The 11,641-nt window shown below is 44.8% G+C and overlaps 1 protein-coding gene across 3 annotated transcripts in view; it reads right to left on the reverse strand.

Moving 5' to 3' along the window:
* tle5 (TLE family member 5, transcriptional modulator) overlaps window positions 1-11,641 on the reverse strand; it is a 36,078-nt gene that overhangs the window by 22,952 nt on the left and 1,485 nt on the right. The window lies entirely within an intron of this gene.

The raw sequence follows: 11,641 nt of genomic DNA on the forward strand, positions 1-11,641 counted from the left end.
GATAGTGGCATTACAATGCTGCCCCCACACACACATAAAAAGAGCCCCAAATCACACAAGCCATCCGCTGCTTGGAGACCGAGGCTCTGACTGTAAAGCAGAATAACCTCTTTTTATTATCTCTCTGGCCGGTATGGCATAGACGAGCAAACAACAGCTTGGGTCTATGCCACACAGAGCCTGTGTCAACACAAAGCACTTAGCTACCGGCAGCCATGACACTCACACGGCAATAACTGTTCCCTGCACGGGTACGGATCCTGAACACTGTGTGTGTGTGTGTGTGTGTGTGTGTGTGTGTGTGTGTGTGTGTGTGTGTGTGTGTGTGTGTGTGTGTGTGTGTGTGTGTATAGGTTGCCCCGGTGCCTGAGGGTAGCGTTGATGCCCTAGATCCAATTTCCTCCATGTGTAGTGCAGTATGCAAACGTTTAAAATACCAAAGTTTTTCAGTCAACATCCCGGGGTAGAGCAACGCGCTCCACGTGGGAAACAGACGGAGAAGAAGAAGAATAGAAGGGAACAGAAAGATGTGTAACCCAAGTGGTAAACCGTCCAACATTGCCATCATTATAGTCATATTTAGGGATCAAATCTCAGTGAGAAGAATTATTAGACATATTGCAGTGAAGGCTTTGTTTTTCTGGGGGTTTTATCACCAATATCAGGACTGTGTGAACAGCATCTCTCTGGTGTAGTTAGTTATCTTTTATAGGCATAATATAGTTGGTAGCTGGCTTTTATCTTACCGTGAGGAGTTCTATAAACCACAACATTAAGCAGGACCCAGGAATAAGTTTTACAACCAGGCCATCACCTTGTGTTTGTGTAAGCGAAGAGACAGTGCTTACAGCTTTGGAGATATGACAGACCAGGAGTCAAACACGTTATATAATGAAATGGTTTCGGGACATGTTTTAATGTGTGTGTAATGGTTGCAACCAGACTAAAGAAAATATGTTTGCAGTGGTCCACATCTGGATGCCCGGGGGAACAAGATAACCGTCACACTTCACCTTCTACTGGAAATGTTTCACAGATTTCCAACATAGATCAGAACTCTAGAGCGAGCGGAAGTTTTTTCAAACCCTGACTAAAATGTGGCTAAAGGCTGGCAATCATTTAAAAAATGATGGCTTGAGGTGACGTTAGAGCACACGCTAGCTCACGACCCTGCTGACGGGAAAGGAAGCAGGATCATTTAAAGGAATCTGCAAAACCAAAACATCACACAGAACGCTTGCACCAAGGAGAAACCTATACCATGGCTATCTTACTTAGTGTATCATTAGGGCTGGATTTGGAAATAATAACTAATGCAATTATTTTTGAGTTATATGGCAGATATAATTCATGATATTGAAGGATTTGATCCTGTTTGCATCATAACTCAGTGTCATTGAGGATCTGTGCTGTACAAATATGCTTTGCTAAGTCTGCAATATTAGCTTACTGCACTTTGAATATTGCGCTAGTCCATGTAGCGAAATTCGATAGATTACGAGTAAAGATGGCGCCAGTGATGATGGCTGCCGTGTCTTTGACCCCTCTGCTTTTTTTTTTCAGAGTTTGTTTACATTTCGTTGTGTGCTTTATTGGTTTTATGTCCTATGTATATTCATGTTGCATTGCTGGAGGAGCCTGGGACTTAAGTTTTTCATTGCCATATCTACACTGTAGCTACTGTGCTCATGATAACAATAAAGCCTTGAATCTTGATCTGATGTGCATCACTTTGCAGCACAAACATCTGTAGATTTTCAGCCTTTACTGTCATGAGCTCCACCGTCGTAGCGTCGTTGTTGGCTAAGAAAATCTCCAGTCCCAGGCAGCCTGAAGAGCTAAGTAAACAGTCTTATTAAATGGTTTGGTTTTGCTGTGGATGTAATCTAAGTTCAGTATAACATTCTCAATCAAGGTTATCACAAAGCCGCCTGGATCAAACGTGCAGCAGGTTTTGAAGGACGGTTCTCACAGTGCTAACCAGATACCTCTCCACTACACCACCGCACTGTGTAAGCTCTCCTGGCTTTGTGCAACACACACCGCTAACAATGTTTATTATCCTTCTCTCTGTCAGGGACCAAAACAAGGTGCTGTATGGGGGCCTGAGAGCCCACAGCAGATGGATGCCCATAATGTTAATGAAATACTGCCGTAATATTGTGACACATGCCATCTGCTGTGACAAAAAAAGGTGCCTACACGCTGTGTGTGAAAATGTGTTTGTGCAAGAGAGAGGCTAGGCTAATGTGTGTGTGTGTGTGTGTGTGTGTGTGTGTGTGTGTATACACTTTTGTTTGTGTGACAGCGGAGTAGCCTAGACAGTGTGAATGTGCCGGAGAAGGATGTGTGTGTAAGAGCAAAACTGAGAACCTTAGCATTGAAAAGGTGTGTGTGTGTGTGTGTGTGTGTGTGTGCGTGTGTGTGTGGTGTGATAAGCCTCTGTATGATGCTTGGCTGCCAGAGGAACAAATATTCACTGCTATGAATCATACACAAGGATACAACAGCCCACACACACTCTGCCTAGCATACACCATTTGCATAGCACGCGCACACACACACACACACACACACACACACACACACACACAAAATGTAGGACAATCTCTAATTTGATTCTGCCCTGCTCCTTTGAGACGTAATTAAAGCATTAAAAAGCTTTGTGCGCTGGTGAGGCAATTGAGACAGTGTTCAGCGAATAAATGGGATTCATCGTTTCAGGAAATTGCTGCCCCACCCCCCCATCCCCCACCTAAAGCCCGCTCATCATCACCCACACCCCCCCACACAGTCACCCACCCCCTCCTGGCCTCATCATCTGGTCCAATCCATGTGAAATCTACTGTGAAACATAATGTCTGTTTTAAATAAGAATCAGACTGAGGCTTTCTGCTCCACAGATCAGTCCACGAAGGAGATGGGAAGGGATAGAGATTACAGAAGGGGGGGGGGGGGGGCTTGGATTTACGCACAACAGTGATTAGATACACCAACATTCATGAATACAGTACATCCAGTAGAGTATTTAGACACACACACACACACACACACACACACACACACACACACACACACACACACACACACACACACACACACACACACACACACACACACACACACACACACACACACACACACACACACACACACACACACACACACACACACACACACACACACACACACACACACACACAGACAGACAATAACAGCAGGAAACATAGGGAAACATCCTCCTCGTATGAATCCTGCCTGAGGGGTAGCGGCAGTGAGGGGATTGTATTTCCTGTTTACATCTCAGTTGGAGTGTGTTTGCGCGTGTGTGTGTGTGTGTGTGTGTGTGTGTGTGTGTGTGTGTGTGTGTGTGTGTGTGTGTGTGTGTGTGTGTTGGGGGCAGGGATGGGGCTTTGGCATTGTAATCACTCACTAATGACTGGATGTTATCTCACTCCCACTTTTAAATGAACGCAGTAGATCTACGCTGACGAGCAGTTGGCCTGTTTCTCCACGCCAGGCTGTCTGTTTGCTCCATAGCAACAGTCCCATGGATGTCTACCTCAGACACATTATTGTTATTCAAGAGATAACACTACGAATGAGAAGAGGGGAAAGTATCTACGTGGAAAGCTAAATTATCATGAGGCTTTTTGAGTTGAAATTATCCGAGTCATTTAGAGCCTCGATGTGAGCGCAGTACGTTGTTTAGAGAAATGGCTTGATGCTTAGAGCAGGTACAGAAAGTGGTGTTTAGATGTACTTTTGCAGAGTAATTTTACACAGGTCTGCATTTTCTGGGCCTATTTCCTTTAAAATAACTGCCTTCGTGTAGCATTCATCTTACCGGAGGGCATCATTACGCCTGGCTCTGTGTATGCTGAATACAACACGTGGGGTATGTGTTTAACATGAAGGCAAAGCTCACAGCAAGAATCCATCCTGACATGATTCACTGAGCCAGACGTTAAGCCTCTTGCTAATACACCAGCAGCAAACAAGATCACATCCTGCATCTAAGAATAGCTCCGACCAAACAATTCCATCTAAATATCCCAGATTAGTGTTTGGAATAAAGCGTATGTGTGCAGTGATCTGAGAGAGGGACAGGGCTAACTGGCCCCCATCCAAGCCAACGCTGTCTGGGCCAAGTGCGCCTTGCTATGTAGCTGCTCAGTGTGTGTGTTTGTGTGTGTGTGTGTATGGGAGGAGGCTGAGGAATAGGATTGTGTCTTCAGCCGCTCTGGACAGAGGCTTTAGAGCGCGGGGAGAGTCTAATCCTGTTTGGGCCAGGAATTTGATTTTGATTATTATCTCTCACAAACCAAGCAACGGCTTACCCCCATTTCTACGGCACTATCCCCACAACACACACACACACACACACACACACAAATCTCCCCCTTGCAGCCCAACAGATTTGACCTCGTTAAGACGCTTTAAAGGGGATTATTCTACTTTTATCACTTCGAGTGAAGTGCCCTTGCAAACATAGGCTTGGCATGGCTCGGCCCCCCTGCCCACTCTGCAGAACTGTTCTGACCCGCTGTGCAAGGCCGCTCAAGCACGCAGCAGAAACACACACAAACATGACACTTAAGGCACACTGCCCCGCTCACACAAATGTAGTAGACTTTACCCACAAACACACACATGTAGGTATGTACACAGACATAGCAGAAACAAGGTGGGGGTAGGGGCGCGCGCACACACACACACACACACAAAAATTGTGCAGAGATTGCAAAGCCGAGGGAAATGGGCAATTTGTCAAGAGTGGGGAAAGTGGTGAGGCCGACAGGGCTGTGGGTTTGGAGACCATGGCTGAGATTAAAGCCAGCCTCGCAGAAGGGGGGGTTTGAGATTACACCCAGTACGGCTGTGGAGATGATTGATGCCTGCTTGTAAAAACCAAGGTTATTACTTACAACAGCCGGCCAAACCGGGAAGACGCGGAGAGAAGGAAGGAAGATTAGTCCCAAAGTTTGCAACAAATAAGTGGACAATGAAAGCAGAAAGCCAGAGTGCCGACATGTGGCTGACACCAGGGAAACCTCCGCTTCATCTGCTCCACTCAAGTGCACTCCAGTTCTAGTGTGTTCATCTTTAAAGTTTTTTCAAAAAGGGAAATTCCTTTCCTCGATTCCAATCCACGGCAGTCCAATCTTTACATTATGCTTTATTATAATTAAATGTCAGCAGGTTGGGGGGACGTTCACACAGGCAGCAGTCCAGTGAGACACATGCTCCTCATTCATTTCAATGACGCTGTGTTAAGGTGTGTTACTCCCCCGACATCTTTCGTGCTAGACACTTTTTGCAACTTTATATAAAACATCAATCCAACAAGTGTGTCCACTTCACGCAGCAATTGGCTAGCAGTGATTTAAAGTTCTCGCTAAGCTTTACACAACTTCTTTGGTCCCTTTGTGTTTGTAGGAAAATTGAATTTATACCAATGACTACACAAATAAGAAAGCCCCAACCTTGAAACTGTGTTAGCCTTGACGGGTTGCAATTTTGAGAATATCAATCTTTTCTAAGATTTATTTGGGCCAGGTCAGCCTCTATTGGAGACTGAAAGTGTAAGATGGAGAAGATGACACACAAGGCTGAAGAAGGGACTCATTTATTATCAGGTATGAGACTGGTGGCCGACTGATGGACTAGCGGGGCACCGGCGTCCCAGCAGGGTGGGGAAAACACCTGCCAACATGAAACCTGAACACAATAGGAACCAGTCCTGTCTAATACAGGAAGTCTGTCTTCACCATGCCCCCCCTCCTGAACGAGGGAGGTTTGCATGCCGTGCTGGGAGTCCTCGTGGTGCTTGAATGAGGTCTTGGTGGCGATGAGGTGCCATATTGTCCCAGGTCTGGCCTTCCTGCTCTCAGGCACACAAACAGAGCAGCTAATTCTCTTGTCTGAACCGGTGCAGTGCCTCCAGTTTTGGCAGGTCCAGGGGCCCTGGCCTGGGCGAGCCAATCCAGCGGCCCCCCATCGAGCCGCTTTGTTCCAACCCATCGCACCGTTCTGCTCTGAGGAAAGGCTGCCCCGCTCCACCACCACCTCCCTCCTTCCCACCTCCCACACAATCCTCGTAGGGAGGCACTGCTGAATACTGATGCATCCACTCCACTCCACACACCCCCCTTCTTCACTCCCACACAAAAAACACACACACCAACTGATGAGCTCTCAACGGCATGTGTGAACGTGCACAAAACACACACAAGCACTACTTTGACTTTTTTTCTTCGAGCATCTTACACACACACACACACACACACACACACACACACACACACACACACACACACACACACACACACACACACACACACACACACACACACACACACACACACACACACACACACACACACACACACACACACACACACACACACACACACACACACACACACACACACACACACACACACACACACACACACACGGTATTATTTATATTCATGTTCTTTCTGGGGAATTTGAAGCGATTCTTTAGACAAGACAAATCGGCCCAAGCAGAAAAGAAGCGCGGATAACTTGCAAATCTAGGTTTAGCAGGACTTCTCTACATGTAAACATTCATGTTGACAGTTATTTATTTACATAGTAAGTTTTATCTAAACCACTACACAAAAAGCCCTCCTTTATTCACTTGGCTTTGCCTTCATCCTAAATGCCAAACAGGAGTCCATTCAAATCTGTCATTTATTTCTGTCCACACAATAACACATCTAAGAATCATCACTGGCCAACACAATCACTTCCTCATGCTTGCTTTGTAAACAGATGATTACCGTTTGGAAGGGGAAAGGTTGAAAGAAATCAAATCTGTTCGCAGAGAATGACCAACAAATGTACAATTAAATAACAAAAATGTGCGTTATACATCTTATTGGGATTAGATCCAACACTTTGACAGTAAGCAGAGTATTGCAGTAGTGCATAAAAAAGCCTCAAATTGAAGGCTAGAAATTGGGCGATGTCTTTTAGTTGCTCAGGTCTCCTGTATAACGCAGGATAATAAATATCAGTACTCATTTTAAATCAGAATTGATGAGTCATCTGATCGGCTTTTAGACAAACCACAAATCAAAACATCAAGCAGATACCGATGGTGGTGGCCGGGGGCATAAGTCAGGTTGAACGTGTATTCAAATGTATCTTCTCTGCCTAGTTGAGTGGAAATCAGAGAGTGTGTGTGTGTGTGTGTCTGTGTTGTGTGTTTTAAATAAAAGAATGGCTGCGACAATACACACCCCTCCCTTTTAAACATCCCAAAGCATTTTGACAATCATCCAGTGTGGCCCTTCACAAAAATCAACATCACCTGTGACCCATGGCCTCCACTCGGCCACTCAAAAGCAGGGCCTCCTGCAGGGGTTGGTGGGGGGGTAGTTTGGGGGGGGCTCCACGGGGCTCTGTTTGTCATGCTAATCAGCTGGCCTAACCTTAACGACCCAGACATCTGCTGGCCTGCGTGTGTCAAGCCCCACATTCAATTTGTTCCCCAGATACAAAAAGTAGATAAGACCCTTGAGGCTGGTAAGAATGTGTGTGTGTGTGTGTGTGTGTGTCCTTGCTGTTGATGGGTGAAAGAGAAAAATCCTTTTATTTCCATGCATGTACTAGAGCAATAATTACCAGCAGAGAAGAGAGCTAAAGTGTGTGTTCGATGCTTAATTCTGTGTGTGTATGTGTGTGCACGCTTCAGTGTCTAGTACCCCCCACCATCAAATACACACACACACAGGAACACGTGTGTGTGTGTGTGTGTGTGTGTGTGTGTGCAGCAGAGCGACGGAGAAGGGGTGGGGGGAGTTTGTTTAATGGGCGAGACAGGGGACCATGGGGATTAAGCTCCCCCCAGCTGGAGGCTTTAGAGGAAAGGCTGGGGGCTGTCCTGTTAATTCAAGTGGGCTTAATAATGCCTGTGCCCCCTCAGCCCCTGACCCTCCCACCACTACATCAGATCTGGGAGGAAACGCATGATAAAGGGAGACAAGCAGGAGGAGGGGAAGGAGGAGGGAGTGTGTCAGTGTGTGTGTGTGTGTGTGTGTGTGTGTGTGTACAACCTGTGGCCATCTCTACACTGGAGCATGGGCTCAGGGGACTGGAGAGAGATTTTGCCTCCATATTACTTCGCTGCTCTCCGGCTCTGGCAGCGAGCCGTTCTGTTGCTCCACTTCCACGCCACAGCCAGCTTTGTTGGAGCTGCATCAGGATTAATCAACACCCAAAACAATATGGCAAATGCTATCAACTGGGTCAGGCGCTGTGCCACTATCAAATGAGGCTCTTTCCTATTAAACTAATGAACTGTGCCCGGAACAGTGGATTAAAAACGCAGACTTTGACTTTAAAAGCCAGATGAATCCTCCCTAAACCTTGGTGTTCTTTGTGTATAAAAAGGGGCAACTAACTGACATAAGCAAAAACAATGCAATGCTGCTACATTTACAAACATCCTGGCAAATCTTTTGACAAAGCAAGCACATCAACTAGGAATGACTAACGTCTGAGCGCACAATATCTACCCGAATAACAAAAACTAAATGTCAAACTGTGGAGGATGGAGACTAACCCGTAAAGAGCATCTCTGTAAAGAAAGCTAATGGGGAAAAATAGCCTGGTGTTAGACAGTAAGCATCAGCTAAAAGCCATGCGTGCGGCTCCTTATTCTACACTTTAAATGTACAAAAGGAACAGCATCCAATTATCCAAGCAAGGCCACAATCTTCTGCAAACCCCCCATGCCTATACATTATTTTAATGCAGTTGTGACCACGCATCAGCACCGTTGCCAAATCCTCCGCTGCTTTAAATCCTCACACACACGAGAGGATCCCTGATTGTGCCGATCCATGGTGGGAATGTAGCGCTTTTGTTCACATCATACTGAATTGTAACGCTAATGGTACTGCAGAGAGAACAAAGGAGACGAGAAGGAAAGCATATTTGGTGCTGACTGAGTCATTTTGAGGGATCCATCATCTGTCATTATGAGACAGTGCTGTTCCTCCCATCCTCCAGCTCCTTATCTGTGACACTCATATCTATACGAGTGTCACATATTCTCCCCATCCTCGGGCCCCTGTGACAGCAGCGGCTGAGGAGGGGGAGGATTGAAGAGAAAGACGTGCGTGTGTGTACTGTATATTTATGTTTTAAGCCACTGGAGATGGTGGGGGGATCGACACACAGGTGTGAAAATGGCTTGTTGTAGCAGGTTAAGACGGAAGCAGCTGCAGAACGAGTGAAGGGGCATCCTAAATTCCCAAACCCCATTTTTAATCCTGTGTGCAGGGTCTTAATGCTCCAATCAAGCAGCAGAAGGGCACTCAATTGGATTAGAAAAATAACCTGCTATCAGAAAGGCAGGCAGGCAGCATGCAGGGGCCCAGCTGCTCTCACCTTGGAGAAGGTGAGTGATTTCTCACCCCATCAGGATGTGCCTCACCCAGAGGAAGGAGGGTGGTAAAAACAGGGCTCTAAAGTGACATCTCTTCCCAGTAATTTGCTCAAACTAAGTGCAGCAATACATTATCTGAAAAATAATTACGAGTTGGCAACTTGGCATCTTTCCTTTTATAAATTGAACAGGATATTACCAATATGGCAGCCGTTCTGTTTCCACAGCCTAACTTGAAGAGCGAAAATAACAAGACTAACTCCACTGCTTAATTGGGCTTGTCAAATAGCCAGAAGCTTGTTTGTTATACCTTTTTCTACCAAAATGGTAGTCTTTTTTCCAAAAGGGGATCTCACAAACCACAATAATGACATGTACCCACATCTTGTATAGAATACACATCTCTAAAATAACTTGTTCTGCACTTTAAAAGCTTCTAGGCAAATGTATCCACAATTTCTTTAACCTGGTATCCCATAATGCTTTCAGGACACACATTCTTTTTTGTAAATCAGATAATGAAAACAAAAAATAGATTGAGTGGTTAATACTTCACAAGCAAAAGAAGGCATGTTAACCGTTTAACTGTAATATCAAATGTTGACTTTTGAGTTGTATGATGAAAAGCAAAAACAGTCCCCAAAGACTTTTGCATCCCAACTATGTTTTACCTTTGAATCTAAAAAAGTAGCCGTTGATAAGGTTCTTATGTAAAACAATAAGTCTTATTTGTTCGACGATATGTTTACAGACGAAAGCACAGTAGGTTTTTGGATTTGCCTCTAGAATTGTTCTTTAAAAACACAACAGAAATCCTCTTAGATTATCAATTTCAGAACACTTAAGTTAAACTCAGTAGGATGAGCAGCTTATACAGGATTTCACTTATCTGACAAGCCAGGCCAGAGGTTTCCAAATCCTCACATCCTGCTGTCTGAAAACACACATGAGCTGACTCCAATCCGCAGCAGCAGCACAATCAGGCTGCCACACACACTGGCTGCCAAAGGGCAAACACATTCATGTCACAAAGACATTCAGGTTGTAGCTCCGGTAAACAGCTCTCCCACTTTCAGAAGCAGAATAACTAGCGGCGGAGACAAGACGTTGCCAGGGAGAAGCAGTGGGCACAGTCCCTGGCGACATAAAAGACTTTCTGCTGTTGTGTTTACCTGCGCTGCATTGACACACAAATTCATGCCTTTTTGTTAGATTCGCCCTTGCAAAGGAAAGGTGAAATGGCAGCCAAAACCAGGAGGTGAAAATACAGGCTAGTCTGTACATGTGGGTTCCTTTTGGCACCGTAAAAAGCCAATTAAGTCGACTTCTTTTTTCTATTTTAACTGCCGGAAGGAAAAATGCTTTTAGCTGGTCGGTAGGATAGCAACTACTAGTCCATTTAACCGCAGACAAGTAACCGGCAACTATTTTGCAGGAGATTAATCCAAGAAAGAAAAAGAAAAACATTTGTTGGTCAAAGCCTCTCAGCTGTAATGGTCTGCTGCTTTTCCTTTCTGTACCAGATTATAAACTGAATACTGGAGGTTTTTTATTTAAAATGATGGCAACTTCAACTATCTTATGAAATATCTTTTGAAAAACCGATTAATCCATTCAATTAGAAAATATTCAAGCACACACGTGACAACGAAACGCTTATATAGCTTTCAGTCACTAATACTAAAAATCGAAGCTAAACTCTCTTTTCGTGACACTCTTGCTTACTCTTGCTTGCTTGCTATTAGTCTGCACAGCATAAAGAAATGAGGCGTCAAAAACACTGTTAAATATAGCTTAAAGATATTAATAGGAATAAACCGATATAAAGTGCACTTTCTGTGAATTACAGCCAATAGCTAATTGAATTCTGAAATGATTCCCATCATTCTTTTACCCAACAACTTCTTATTCAGCCACATGAACTAAACTACTGACCAAATCACTTCTGCAAAAGCGGCAATGACAACTGCATATTTTCACAGTGACAAGTAACACAATTCAGACAGTCACTTAACATAAATGTTTGACCAATGGGCTGAGAGTCCTCATCCCTGATGAATACATGGCCTGGACTGAGTCTCTGTTACCATGGAAACTTGAGATTTAGGGGGAACAGAGGAGATGTGCGCCTTTTACAGTCATACAAAACACACCCACCTGCACATTATGGAGTACAATGAAATGTGAGAAACACCACTATTGTTGGCTATACCTACA

The sequence above is a fragment of the Eleginops maclovinus genome, chromosome 9, assembly GCF_036324505.1.
Source record: "Eleginops maclovinus isolate JMC-PN-2008 ecotype Puerto Natales chromosome 9, JC_Emac_rtc_rv5, whole genome shotgun sequence".
Lineage (NCBI taxonomy): Eukaryota > Metazoa > Chordata > Actinopteri > Perciformes > Eleginopidae > Eleginops > Eleginops maclovinus.